The sequence below is a fragment of the Mastomys coucha genome, unplaced genomic scaffold (assembly GCF_008632895.1).
Source record: "Mastomys coucha isolate ucsf_1 unplaced genomic scaffold, UCSF_Mcou_1 pScaffold9, whole genome shotgun sequence".
In the NCBI taxonomy this organism is placed as follows: domain Eukaryota; kingdom Metazoa; phylum Chordata; class Mammalia; order Rodentia; family Muridae; genus Mastomys; species Mastomys coucha.
In genome coordinates, this window is record NW_022196915.1 from 77006263 (window position 1) to 77020730 (window position 14468).

Consider the following 14468-nt stretch of genomic DNA (forward strand, 5'->3'; position numbering starts at 1 on the left):
ATATAATTATTTTGAATTTATTTACAAAAGGTTATTTCAATTTTATCTAATGCACTCTCTATTAAAGAGACTTGAGATCATTCTCAACAGAATATACCTATAATACATATCAGCTTTGATTATTTGGCAAGTGATTATATCAAAATATAATGTTACTAAGATAGGTAGATATTCTCCTCAGCTAATTAATTTCACGAGGTTACATCTCATCTATATCAATAAACTAATTCTTCGAGATTTTTAGCTACTTAATTTGGTTCTTTAGCAAATTTAAACATTTACATAATTGACTGTTCTTACCACAATGTATTCTTTCATCTTTCTCTCTTTGTCATATTCATATCTACTCATTTCTTTTGTAACAGTCTAAGTTTAACTCCAGCTTCCGTCTGACCCCTTAGCCTCTTATGGGTTATACAGTGGGTATACAACTGAAGAATAAGATTCCATTTCTTCAAAACTTAGCTAACAGCTCAGTTTTAAAAGATAAGTTTCTGTGTTGTCCTCCTATTCCCATGATTAAATATTAGTAGGCCAAATCTGGTAAAAAAAAAAAAAAAAAAAAAAAAAAAACAGTGTTACTAAAACAATGGAATTGTCTTGTTTTAAGTGGTATGGTAATCCCTTCAAAACTGATTGTTTTGCTTGGAATTGCTCTGTCTACCTGGGATCGTTGGTCAATATGCATGAATTTTAGATATTTTTTCTTATTTTTGTGAAGAATGTTATAGGGGTTTCTACTAAGATTGCATTGAATCTGTAAATTACTTTTTGTAGAATACAATTTTCACTATATTAATTTTACCAATCCATGATCATGAGAAGTGTTTCATTTTCTAATGTCTTCTTCAGTCTCTTCAGAGACTTGAAGTTTTCATTGTAGAGCTGTTTGTCTCACGTATTAAGTTTATTTCTAGATATTTTATTGTTTATGAGACTTATGAATGTAGTATGCCCACAATCTTCTTTTCACTATATTTGCTATAAATGTATACAAAGGGTATTGATTTTTGTAAATTGACTTTGTATCTGTTAACTTTGCTGAAAGTGAACATGATTGGATCTTGAATCAAGTAGAAGTATAAATCACTAGTTCTAAAACCATAACTAAGCATGTTTTCCTAGATTGTACTGGTGAGTAGTACTTAAAACAATAATTGCTCTTTTTATTAGTTATTTTATTTATTTATATTTCAAATGTTATCTCCTTCCAGGTTTCCCCTCTATCACATCCCCCCCTTCTCCCTGCTTCTATGAGGATGCTCCCCCACCCATCCACCTCCTCCTGCCTCAGTGACATAACATTCTCCTACATTGGGTTATTGAGCCTCCCCAGGACCAAGACAATCCCATCCCATTGATGCCAGACAGGCCATCTTCTGCTACATATGCAGGTGGAGCTATGGATCCTTCCATGAGTACTCTTTGGAGGGTAGTTTAGTCCCTGGGAACTCTGGAGTATCCAGTTAGTTGGTATTGTTGTTCTTCCTATGGGCTTGCAATTGACATCAGCTCCTTCAGTTCTTCTCTAACTGTTCTATGGTTGGCTGTGAGTGTCTGCATTTGTAGTAATCAGGTGTTGGGAGAGCCTTTCAGAGGAGATCTATAACAGACTCTTGTCACCAAGCACTTCTTGGCACCAGCAATAGTGTCTAGGGTTTGGTGTCTGCAGAAGGGATATATCTCTAGGAGGCAGCTGTCTTTGGAGGGTCTTTTCTTCATTCTCTGCCCTATTTTTCCTCCTGTGTTTCCTTGAGACAGGAACAATTCTGGGTTAAAAATTTTGAGATGGGTGGGTGACCCCTCCCTCAACTGGAGGCCTTGCCTATCTACTGGAGGTGGTCGCTATAGGTTCTACCTCCCCTTTGTTGGGTATTTCAGCTAAAGTAATTCCTACTGGGTCTTGGGAACCTCTCACTTTCCTGGCTCTAGGGCTTTCTAGTGACTATTCCCAGTTCTCTACCCAACACTGCTACATATTTCTAATTATATCTCTGACCCTCTCAGCTTCTCTCCAATCTCTTCCCATACCTGATCCTGATCCCCACCTTTATTTCTCTCTCCCTCTTCTCTCCATCCCAAGTCCCTTGCTCCCTCTACCTCCCATGATTATTTTGTTCTCCTTTCTAAGCTGGATTGAAGTACCTACACTTTTGGTCTTCTTTCTTGTTAAGCTTAGTGTGGTCTGTGAATTATACAATGAGTATTTTGAGCTTTTGGGCTAATAACCACTTATTGAATACATACAATGTGAGTCCTTCTATGTCTGGGTTACCTCACTCAGGATATCTTCTAGTTCTATCCAGTTGCCTGAAAACTTCATAAAGTCATTGTCTCTAATGGTTCAGTAGAACTCTATTTTGTAAATGTATTACATTTCCTGTATCCATTCTTCCACTGAAGAATATTTTGGTTGTTTTTGAATTTTAGCTATTAGAAATAAGGCTGCTATGAACATAATGAAGAATATGTCCTTATTATATGTTGGAGCATCTTTTGAGTATATGACCACTAGTGGTATAGTTGTATTTTCAGGTAGAACTATTTCTATTTTACTAAGAAACAGCCAGATGATTTGTTAAAGTGGTTTTATGAGCATGTAATCCTACCAAAAATGGAGGAATGTTCCTCTTTCTCCATATCCTCCCTAGTACCTGTTGTTGTCTGAGTTTTTGATCTTAGCCATTCTGACTGGTGTAGGTGGAATCTCAGAGTTGTCTTAATTTGCATTTCCCTGAAGAATAAGGATGTTGAATAACAACATTTCTTTAGGTAATTTTTGGCCATTTGTGATTCCTCAATTGAGAAGCTATACATAAATCTATAATAACTTCACAGAAAAAAATAGATACAGAGTTTATATTTTTCACAAAAATTTCAATGGGGATCATATTCATATATATATATATATATATATATATATATATATAATTGATTAGGTAAAATTCTTAGTGACCATTTTTGACCACGTTTCAAATTGAAAGTAAAATATCAATGCAGAAGTGTTATTACTCAAAGACTCAATTGACTGTAATAAATTTTTTATAAAACACATATGTGATTCCAGATTAGTTTTCAAATACTACCAGTTACTTATGAAACTAAAATTAAGAAACATCTTAAAATGGGTATTAAGTTTGAAAAGACATGGCATCACAGAGACTAGATAAAAATATGCCTGTAAAAAGGTCAACAACACATTATGTTAAATAATTTTAATCCACACAAGAAGGTATCAATAAATATCTGATGAAATGTCTAACATACAGAATACTGACAACACAAAATATTACTTGAATGTGTAAAAGCAGGAATATCTAGAATGCTGGCAATAAGTGGAAATAGCATATCTACCTTGGAGGACAGTTAAGCAGATTTTACTTTAAGATATATAATCTCAGCATATAATCTAGAAAATACGTGCATGATATTTGCCCAAAGGAAGTGAAACTCTGGTATTTAAACATGAAGTGCTGCTATATATAGTGTTTTTAATCATAACCCTTCAAAGTTGTAAATAATCAAGATCTTCAAGACATGAAGGAAAAAACAATCATAATTCAAATGCCAGATACTCTGAAAAATGATAAATTGTTGAAGATGAAGATCAGCAATTGTCAGTGTGGGAACAGTAGGGAAAAATGTTGAAGCAAATGGTATTTGTCCTGATAGGAATCTGATCCAAAGGCACATTTGCAATTAACATAGCATTATATAATTTAGAAAAGCAAAATATTGTAAAATCAAATAATTATGAACTTTTATTAATTACAGTATTGCAGGACTGTTTGATTAGCTGTGGCATGCATATGACACTAATGTCTAACAAGATAAACAGTGAGTTAGGAAAGAATGTGTAAAAAGTCACTACTTTATGAATAATTTTTAATAAGAGTAAAACTGTCCTAAAATATACTACTTAAGAATTAAGGAGAAGGTTTAGAGAAGGATATAATATACAACTTTATGTGAAGATTAAATTCTATTTTTATGTTTTGTTCAACTCTGGGCATAATGCTTTATGTATATCAAGATGGAAGATATATTACAAAAGTGATTATGATAAATGTGGTACTGAAGAAAAGAGAGGAAAGTAAACCTCTTAAACACATTTAATTTGTGCTAGATTAGCAAAATCAACAAAAGGAAAAAATCAATATTTAGATAAAGATTAAGGAACTGAGTTCAACTATGAAGTTTTCTAGAAATGTATGCAAATTAAAGATTTAAAGAATGACCAAGAGTAGATCAAAAGGACAAAGTATAAAATAAATAAAATAAAATTCCAGATAAATACAGTATAATAAACCTCAGAGTAGGGAGCAAAGTAGTAAGCTTTCAAAAATCAATCCATTTGTGAGAAAATGGGACTAAATTCCAAGTTAGGTCTTTTAAAAATTCAATTTTTACCTGTTGAGTTTAGAAAAAAATTATAAAATTGAGTACTGGATTCCTCTTCTAACAAACTATTGGCTGTAAATATGCATTTGAACAGTTACAGGAAAAGATTCCTAGGTTGCTAACATAGTGTCTCATAAGTTCATAAAACTCAATAAATATTATATGATCTTGGAATAAACCTAGGATTAATTGTGACTATGTTTATATTAATGAACCTAGAGACAGGTATTTAAGAACATCAGAATATATCTATTTTCTAAATTTGAGAGGTAATTATATATTTTCCTAACTTTCCAATAAGAAAGTTTATTGAGTTTCAGTTTATGAGCTAAAGTATTGTTACTAATACATATTAATCAAAGCAAATCTGATCATAATTATTGTTAATATGTGCATGAATAAACATGATGTAGTAAAACAGAGAAACAGAATTTACATTACAAATATATTCACCAAATAGTTAAACAGAGAAACAAAATTAATATACTAGGTATTGAAAAATACTAAATAAATTCCCTGGAATTTTACTTTATATTTTACTATGTTTTCTAGACTAATACTTGATAGAAATACCATTTAATTATAATTTAATAAAACAGCTATACAGTTTTTTGTATACTAAAATATATATTGTCTTAAGGGTATGTGTTTATGTATAAAATACACTTCATGTTAGTACAGGTTTTTTTAAAGGGTATTTAATAAATTCACACTTTATTTTAAATATATCTGTTTTACTTATTGACTGGTTTTGGATAATCATTGAATAGTTATAGTGTTATTATCTTAGCAAAATGCCATCAGTTTTTAATGTTTGGACTTTTCCTTTGAGCAAGTCTGAGCAAACCCTATGACAAATGACTGGGTGATCACAGGTGATTGATGGATGCCCAGAGGTCTGATAATGCCATAATATTCAATGAAAATACAATTTATCTTAAGTGAAAAATATTGCTATTTCCAGACCTTCCTCGGCATCAATACAATTTAATAGGAAATATCAGTAGTTTTCTAGGTTCAAGTTCAAGAGAGTTAAAGCAAGTCTTTGCAGCACCATTTATTACCACCATAAGTATTTTTTATAAGTAGTATCCATAAGCAGAATTCATGTTCATCCAAGGGAGACCAAACTTATAAGTTACTATATCAACTTCTAAAAGTTAACGAGCAGCCTGGGGACTTATGATTTACTGTCAGCCTACTAAGAAATGTCAGTGCCCTAGAATAGGAGGAGGCAAGTGTCATCTGACGGGATTTGTGAACTTTTCACTTTGCCATGCTGTAGACAGCAAACAGAAAATTAGTCTATAAATAATTGAACTTGATTTTTTTTTTTGAAAATCTATCACAGCATGTTAAAAGCAACTTTGCTCTTAAGTTAGTTCTCTACAAGTAGTAAATATGTCAAATAGTCTTTAAATAATGCAACATAATAGAGCAAGAGATAGGATATTTAATAAGAACAAGAGAACACAAGACATTAGGAAAATATACAGGATGGATGACTCTGTTGCTTTTTTTCCCTTTCTGAGGAATTTAGAATATAAATTTGGCCAAAAATCAACAATTAAAGGAAGACAATTTGCATAATGATGTGACAATATTCTCATGAATTAATACAATTTTCTAAATAATTATTTCTAGCATGAAGTTCTTTAGTATGTATAAAGATCAACTTGGGTTTTCTTCCCTTGTAATTTAGTTTTAATTAAAAATACATTTATCTGTCATACATGACACTTCAACCACAACTTCCTCTCTCTCCACGTCTAGATCCACCGCTCCTACTTCCCCTCTCCACTAGATCCACTTTCCCTCCATTTTCTATTCAGAAAAAAAGCAGGTCTCCAAGAGACGACAACTAAAAGATGATACAAGATAAGGCAAAAGCCATCATTCTGGCTTGACAACCCAACACAATAGGAGGAAAAGTGCCTCAAGAGCAGGCAAAAGAGTCAGGTATACTCCCACTGTGGGCAAGCAATACAGCCATAATATATATTCAGAGGACCTGGTGCAGTAGTACAGTGCTTATCTTTTTAGACTATGTGAACACAGGTGACCCCTGCTTACCTAATTCAGTGTGCCATCCTGTAGTCATTCCTTCACCTCTTCTGAAGGGGTCCTGATCCCTGCAGGAAGGAATCTGGTGGAGAACTCCAGTGTAGGTTTTCTCTCTCTCTGCATACTCTCCAACTCTGAGTCTCTTTACCAACTCCCACATACTGCCATAGGAAGGTTCTCTGATGATGACTGGACAAGGCCCTGATCTTTGAGTGTAACGGGATAACATTAGGAACACTTGACTACAGCACCCCACTAAGTGTACTTGGCAACTGGTCACATAACAAGCATAGAGCCCAGAGTTCTCCATTAATGAGTTATCTAGATGGATAGTCCTGGGTATACCCATTATCCTTCAATTCCCTAATGGGGAAGAGAGATTTTGACCTACCACCTAAGTTTCCTGCAGAAGGCCACTCAGATTTCCTAACATTCCCCTCTAAACTAAGCTGAGTTCCCCCTCCCCCTGCCTCAGGCTCATCCCTGGCCAGTGCCCTGTTCCCAACTCCTCAAGGTTTCCAACAGTGTCTGGGTACCAGGGAGTTTGGAAACCACAGTCTAGGCCTCAGCCATTTCTCACCTAGGCTGGGGGCCCCATCTTTGGCTGCATTCAACCTTCCCTGAGGGGTTTTTCAGCATGCTATCAGCAGGGTTCCCTGATAAAGGGGAGAATGGAATGTAGGCTAGAGCCTCTGCATCTCCTCTGCCCAAGCAGTGTTCATACAGACAGCTGTGAGGCCTACACGCATCATTGCATATCTTTCGGGCAGTACAAAAGGTGGATGGAGGACTTTTTTGGCTAGGATGGTGTCCAGGTTTCTCTTTCCTAAGCCTGCAGGGTACCTTCTTACACTAAAGAGACTAGAACATAGGGGTGAAATCTCAAAGCCCACACCAGCTCAGTTTCTCTAAATTCAGTGACCCTCATAGACACTGTCTTTGGCAATGGACTGTTGTCCGATTTCAGAGTGGGTCCTGTCTTAATACTAGCCAGGCTTGTTTAGGGTGTTTCCACATGAACTTCTTGGCCAATGAAACCTAATACCACCACTGGAAGGTCTGCCTGGTTACAGAAGATAAACAGTTCAGATTCCATATCTTCCAATGTTGAGTCTTCACTACGGTCAATAGATTCCAGGTCATTTCTACTACATTACGTTTCCACACCACCCCGAAATGTGCCTCACTTCCAGTTGTAGCTCCTTTCACTCTCTCCCTCCATTTTTCCCTAACACATTTTTCCTGCCCCTGGCTCTACCTGCTCACAGGCTACCCACAGAATCTATTCTATTTCCCCCTCCCGGGAGATCTGCATCTCCTTTCTAGCTCTCTTCTTGCCTACCCTACTGTGGACTAGAGCTTGATTACTATTTACTTAACAGCTAATATCCATGTATAAGTAAGTACATATCATATTTGCCTTTCTGAAAATTTTCTCACTCAGGATGATTTTCTTTCTAGTTTCATTCATTTCCTGGCATCCTTATGATGACATTTTTGTTTTGTTTTGGTTTTGCAACTGAGTAATACTCCATATTATACTGTATAACATACCATAACCTCTAAGATTTTCTAGTTTCTCTGTTTTATGAATAAAGCTGCCACTAACATAATTAAGAAAGTATCTTTGTGGTAGGATGGGACATACTTTGGGTATATGTCTAAGAGTGGTATAGTTAGTTGTTTAGGTAGGTTGACTCCCAAATTTCTAAGGAGCCACCATATTGATTTTCAGAGTGGCTGTGCAAGGTTATACACCCAGGAAAAAATGGAGGAGTGTTCTTCTTGCTCCACATTCTTGACACCATGAACTATCATTCCTGTTATTCATCTAAGCTATTTTCTTTTTTCTTTCTTTTCTTTTTTTCTTTTTCTCTCTTTTTTCTTTTTATTTTTTAGCATGATTTCTCAGTGTACCCCTGGCTGTCCTTGTACTCACTTCATAGACCAAGCTGGACGTGAATTCAAGAGATCTGCCTGCCTCTACTTCTGCCTCCTCAGATCTGGGATTAAATGCATACATCACCACTGTCCAGCTAGAAGGAATGCTTAAATTAGTTTTAATTTACATTTACTTTATGGGTAAGGATGTTCTTTATGTTTTTCTCGCCCTTTTGTGATTTCTCTATTGAGAATTCTCTTTGACTTCTGTACCACATTTTTAATTGTTTATTTGGTTTGTTGATTTTTCTTCTTCTTCTTTTTTTTTTTTTTTTTTTTTTTTTTTTTTTTTTTTAGTTCTTTACATATTTTGGATATCAGTCCTATGTTGGATGTAAAATATCTCAAAATCTTTTACCATTTTGCAGGCTTCTCTTTATTGAACTGCAATATCCTTTGTCTTACAGATACTTTTCATTATCATGAGGTCTCATTTATCAATAGTTTACCTTAGTACCTGTGCTATAGGTGCTCTGTTAGTAAGGTCAGACGCTGTGACAATGCATTTAAAGTTATTCCCTGTTATTGTCAGGACCTCTGAAACTCATGACATCACTTAGGCAGGACCTGAACACCTGTTGCCAAGGCAATAGCCACCATATTCCCAGAATCCACTTGGCTTACCTCCCATCTTTACCTGTAATTACATCATCACCCGTATATACAGAAAACCCCCCAGTCTCTCTCTTTCTCTTTCCCCCTTCTTTTTCCACCACCACCTTGCCCCTCTCTCACATTAAACCTCATGTGAAACTGTTTGGCCTGGTGTAGTCCTTCTGAAGCTGCACAACATTCAAGATCATAACATTGGTGCCAAAAGCCTGGAATCATTATGCAATGGAGCTGTGGGACATAGGTGGCTGTTGCTGCCCAGCACAGCCTGCAACCACTGCTAAATGGCCACCAGAGCCATCACTGCCTGCAGTCGGTGACATGGACTCCATCTGCTGGCACCTGCAGTCATCTACCATGTGGATTTCCACTGCTTAGGCCATCACTACAGCATCGAGATTCACATACTTCTACAACTTGAGCATCTGATCCACCCTGTGGGCTTCTGCTGGGCGCACACTAACCACTCAGTTCCATGTTTCCATTTACCAATTTGCTAGAATTCTCACACAGACACTGATTGTTAAGGTCTGTCAGCAGGAGGGCCCCTAATTTCCCAGATAGGGCTTGGACAGCTTTTTCTGTGGGTTAAGGGGTTGGCATTTTACAGCCATGCCTCCCAGCTTACATATGAGTTAGGACATCAACTTTTTGGGTGACCATACCCTTTAAGAGTGTCTCTCATTCCCCTTCCCCACCCACCCACCAATTCATCTATCTTCACTCCAATCCCTTCATGTGCTCCTCCCAAGAGGGCCATGCCCTTGGTACCATCAAGAGTGACATTGAGCTGTTGAATGCCCTCATGTTACGCAGAACAGGGGGACATCACTCCCAGGTAACCCTTCAGCTGATCTTATAGACTTGGCTATGGCTGACTGAGGAGGCCCAAGCTCCCCTGACTTGACCAATGCTATCACTAGTTGCATATTTAAGTGTGTACCTCTCACCCATTTATTTTTGGTAGTGCCAACATGTCCTGTCCTTTTATAGGGAAGGGATCTTCTAACTAGGCTGGGAGCCTCTATTTTCTTTGCTTCCCCAACTCGCTTAAACCCAAACTCACCAGCAGTTCCTTTGCTCCTTTTTATAGCCAGCCAACCTAATAACACTACCATGTTATTTCCTTTACCAACTTCTCAGGTAGATCCTCGAATCTGGGATGTCCAGAACCCCTCTGTTGCTAAACACCATTTTGCTGATGTCTTCCAATTACTGGACTCTACCAGGTACATAACCCAAGCTCAATACCCTCTCTCTCCAGAGCCTCAGAGGAATTAAACCTATCATTTCTGACATCTAGAGGAAAAGAAAAAACAAAACCTCTTTGACCTACTTCTTCCCCCTTTAACATCCCTATACTAGCAGTTAAGACACCTCAAACATCTCAAAGTTTTTAACCCAGAAATGTTCCTGTCCAAAGGAAGAACAGAGATAAAAAAATGAAACAGAGACTGAAGGAAGGGCCATCAGGGAACTGTCCCACCTAAGGCTCCATCATGTCTGCAGACACTAAACCTGACACTATTGCAGTGGTCAAGAGGAGCTTGCTAACAGGAACCTGATGTGGCATTTTCTTGGGAGGTCCGGCCAGCAACTGACCAATGTAGATGTGGATACTTGGAGTCAATCATCAGACTGAGCTCCGGGAACCTGGTGTGGAAGCTGGTGGAAAGACTGGAGGAGCAGAGTGTGTTGAAACCCCATTGGAAGAACAACATAGCCTGGCCTGACCACCCAGTTTCCCCAGAGACTAGACCATCAAGCAAGGATTATACCAGGAGTGATTCATAGCTCTAGATACATATGTGATGGCCTTCCCTAACAGCAATGGTAAGGGATGCCCTTCATCCAGCAGAGGTTTAATGCCCCAGCATAGGGGGATGCTGGGATAGTGGGGTGGGAGAGGGGGTTGGCTGGGGGAACGCTCTCATATAGGCAAAGAGGAGAGGGGAGGGCAGATGTAGCATGGGGGCTTGGTGGAGGGGTAACAGAAAGTGGGATACCATTTGAGATGTAAATGAATAGAATGAATAATAATAATAATAAAGAATTGTGCAGCCTGGTCTACATAGTGAGTTCCAGGACAGCCAGGAATACACAGAGAAACCATGTCTCGACCAAAAAAGAAAAAAAGAATTGTGTTGGAATGTTGATGTGGATGTTGTTGAACATAAAGATTGAGTCTGGTATGATGGCCAGTATTACTATGTTAATGCTTTTAATCCATGAACATGGGGGACCTTTCTATCTTCTGATAACTTCCTAATTTTTTTTTTATAAAGACGACATTTTTATCATTCAGGTCTTTCACTTGCATGGTTAATGCTACACCAAGATATCTTAGATGTTTTAAAAACAGATTCCTTTCTTTTTTCATTTTTAGTCCATCCATATTTTGCTGGTATATTTGACAGTGTGAGTAGGTTGAATACACTGGAATTAGAATTACAGACAGTTGTGAGCTGCCATGTGGGTGCTGGGAATTGAATCTGGATCTTCTGGAGGAGTAGTCAGTGCTCTTAACCAGTGGGCCATCTCTCTAACCACAATACTAGGTGTTATTTGAGGCTAATGTGAAGGGTGCTCTTTCTCTGATTTGTGCTGGTTTCTCAAACCATTTGATATTTGGATGTAGGAGGGTTACTGATTTTTTTTAATCAACTTCTTATCCAGCCAGCTTGCTGAAAGTATTTATAGACTGTAGGAGTTCCTTCATAGAACTTATATGGTTATGAATGTAAACTATCATGTGATTGCAAATAATTATACTTTGACTTCTTTCTTTCCAATTTGTATTCCCTTGATCTTCTTCAGTTGTCTTATTTATCTACCTGAAATTTCAGGTATTATATTGAATATATATATTGAGGAAGTAGGCAATCTTCTCTTGTTCCCAATTTTTGTCAAAATTCTTTGAATTTTTCTCCATTTAATTTGATCATAGTTCTAAGCTTCCTACACAATGCCTTTAGTATGTTTAGGTATGTCCCTTGTATCCCTAATTTCTTTAATACAAGATAATAGGTATTAACTATCATTATTCACTGATACTTTTCAATATCAATGAGCTCAATTTGCCAAACCCATGTTTTCAGAATTCTTAAGAAAAGCACTAGAGTTTTAAGTGACTCTCAAATGGTACAAAACAATTTGGAAAAGAATGAAGGATATATTTTCTTAATGAAGGATATATTATTTCCCTAAAATCCATACTCTGTGAATCTTTCAGATATGTTTAGAAACACTATAGCAAAATGTGAAGGTAGCTTTAAAACTGTACTTAAAGTTTCAAAACAGTTTTCTTGTTGTATTTTTATATATTTACAGCATATTAGAAAATACACAACTTAATATGAGTTTTGTGAAGAATATGGTTGACTTATGTTCCTCGTAGAAAATCAAACTATATTGTCATTAATAATGATGTAATGATTAATAATCAAAAAACTACCATTAGGCATAAAATCCAAACTTAGAAATAACCAGGCATAAAGCCTGAAAAGTTCTGCATAAAAATTTTAAATACCCACTTCCCGCAACAATTTCCTGGCAGAGCAGAAGCTAAAGCCTTTTAACAGACAGCAAGTGGAGGCCTATGAGAAGTGGATAATGAGCTGGGGGCTGAAGTCTCAGGCACATCACACACATAAAACTTCCTAGAGCTGGGGTAGACAGGCTAGGCTCCCAGCCAATACATGTGGGTATGAAGTTCAGCTCTCACTGAAGGACAAACTGTGGTTCCAGTGCAGGATCAGCAAGGGCAGCCTGCTACACTGAGTTGAAGGGTAGGAGTTAACTGCAATAAACAAATATTGGCCAAAAGAGCGTGCAGATGCACAGAAGGACAATAGGAACAATTTTCTGGAGCTGCAGACCTGCAATGGGACTGAAAAGCTCCAAACTTTTGAACTGGTAAGGTATTAAGTTTGAAAATAATTAAAAAAAAATAGTAAAGAAAGTAGGTAATCAAATAATTATGGGATGAAATAATTATTTGAAAATAAGGAAGTGAAGTTATTAAGGAAACAGAAAGAAAAATATTTTTTGTGTGTTAAGATGTAAAACACAATGTCAAAATGCATCTCAATGCCATATGGTTTTGTTTCACTACTAGCATACATATAATTGATTTTCAGTAATGATTATACACACACACACACACACACACACACACACACATATATATATATATATATATATATATATATATATATATAGAGAGAGAGAGAGAGAGAGAGAGAGAGATCAGATAATACAGATGTAGGTAAGGAAGGGAGTGAAAGATGGATTGCTAGATTGGAGTCCCTAGAACAGATGTTAGATTCTTTAAATCAGAATAAAGAACCTTAAGAAGAATCAAGTCTGGAACCTACAATAACAGCAAAAATGTAGTTCCAGATGAGAAAAAAAAAATCCTAAAAGGCTTGAGAAATTAAAATGGCAACCCATAGAGCTGAAATATACTGAATTAAGAGTAACAATTATATTCAATTCTACCTTTGAGCAACGTTATACGATAGTGTTATGAGTTTCATTTTATAGAGTTTGGAGAATTAAGATATGTATACAAGTTGATACTGAAAGACCGCCCTGCCCAGAGTAGACCCTCACTCAAGTCCCAGGAGAATACAGCCACCGAAAGACTCACAAGAGACCGATCTTGATGCAAACAGCATGAGGTTTATTCAGGGGAAACAAGTGCACTGGGGCCGAGCTCATAACCCATGCAGGGGCAGAGGAGATGGACCCCAAGCTCAAGAAATATAGGGTATTTAAAGGAGAAAACCACAAACCAGGGGGAGTGAAGGGGTAACCAAGGAACATAACATAAAAACAATGGAAAATTTCTGATGGACCCAACCCATGATTTAGTCAGGGTCATGAGGAAAACATCCTGCATACTCATTATTCTCAAGAATGTGGTTTTATCATAGTGCTTGTCATTCACTTTGTGGTTGACCAGTCCCTGGAACCACCTAGATGACTTACATCCTGTCTTTGTGGTCAACCTGTTCCTGGAACTAGCCAGCCTACATTCTTGACTCCTTTCAGAGAAAATTTCCCATGCTCTTTAAGTAAAAGCTTATACATTATACATTTCTAGTAAATGATCTTTTTTTAAATTTTTCTTTCTCCCTTCAATACATCATACTATTGATACATATTCAAAATTCCAATGGGCTTCTGTGTTAAACTGTGAAAAGGCTGATGCTGAGATTGCACATTAAGCTTTCATGGAAATAACTTTGTAGATTGAATTGATAATGGTTTCATATATATCCATTAGAATATAATAATGTTTATACCTTATGGCCTAAAACATGTTTCAAATAAAACTTTCAATCCAGTTATGGAGGAATCTCACAGAATTTTAGAGGAGTAATCGCAGAACAGAAGAGGGAAATGATGTTTTCAGATATTAATTAAATAATGCTTTATGAATTTAA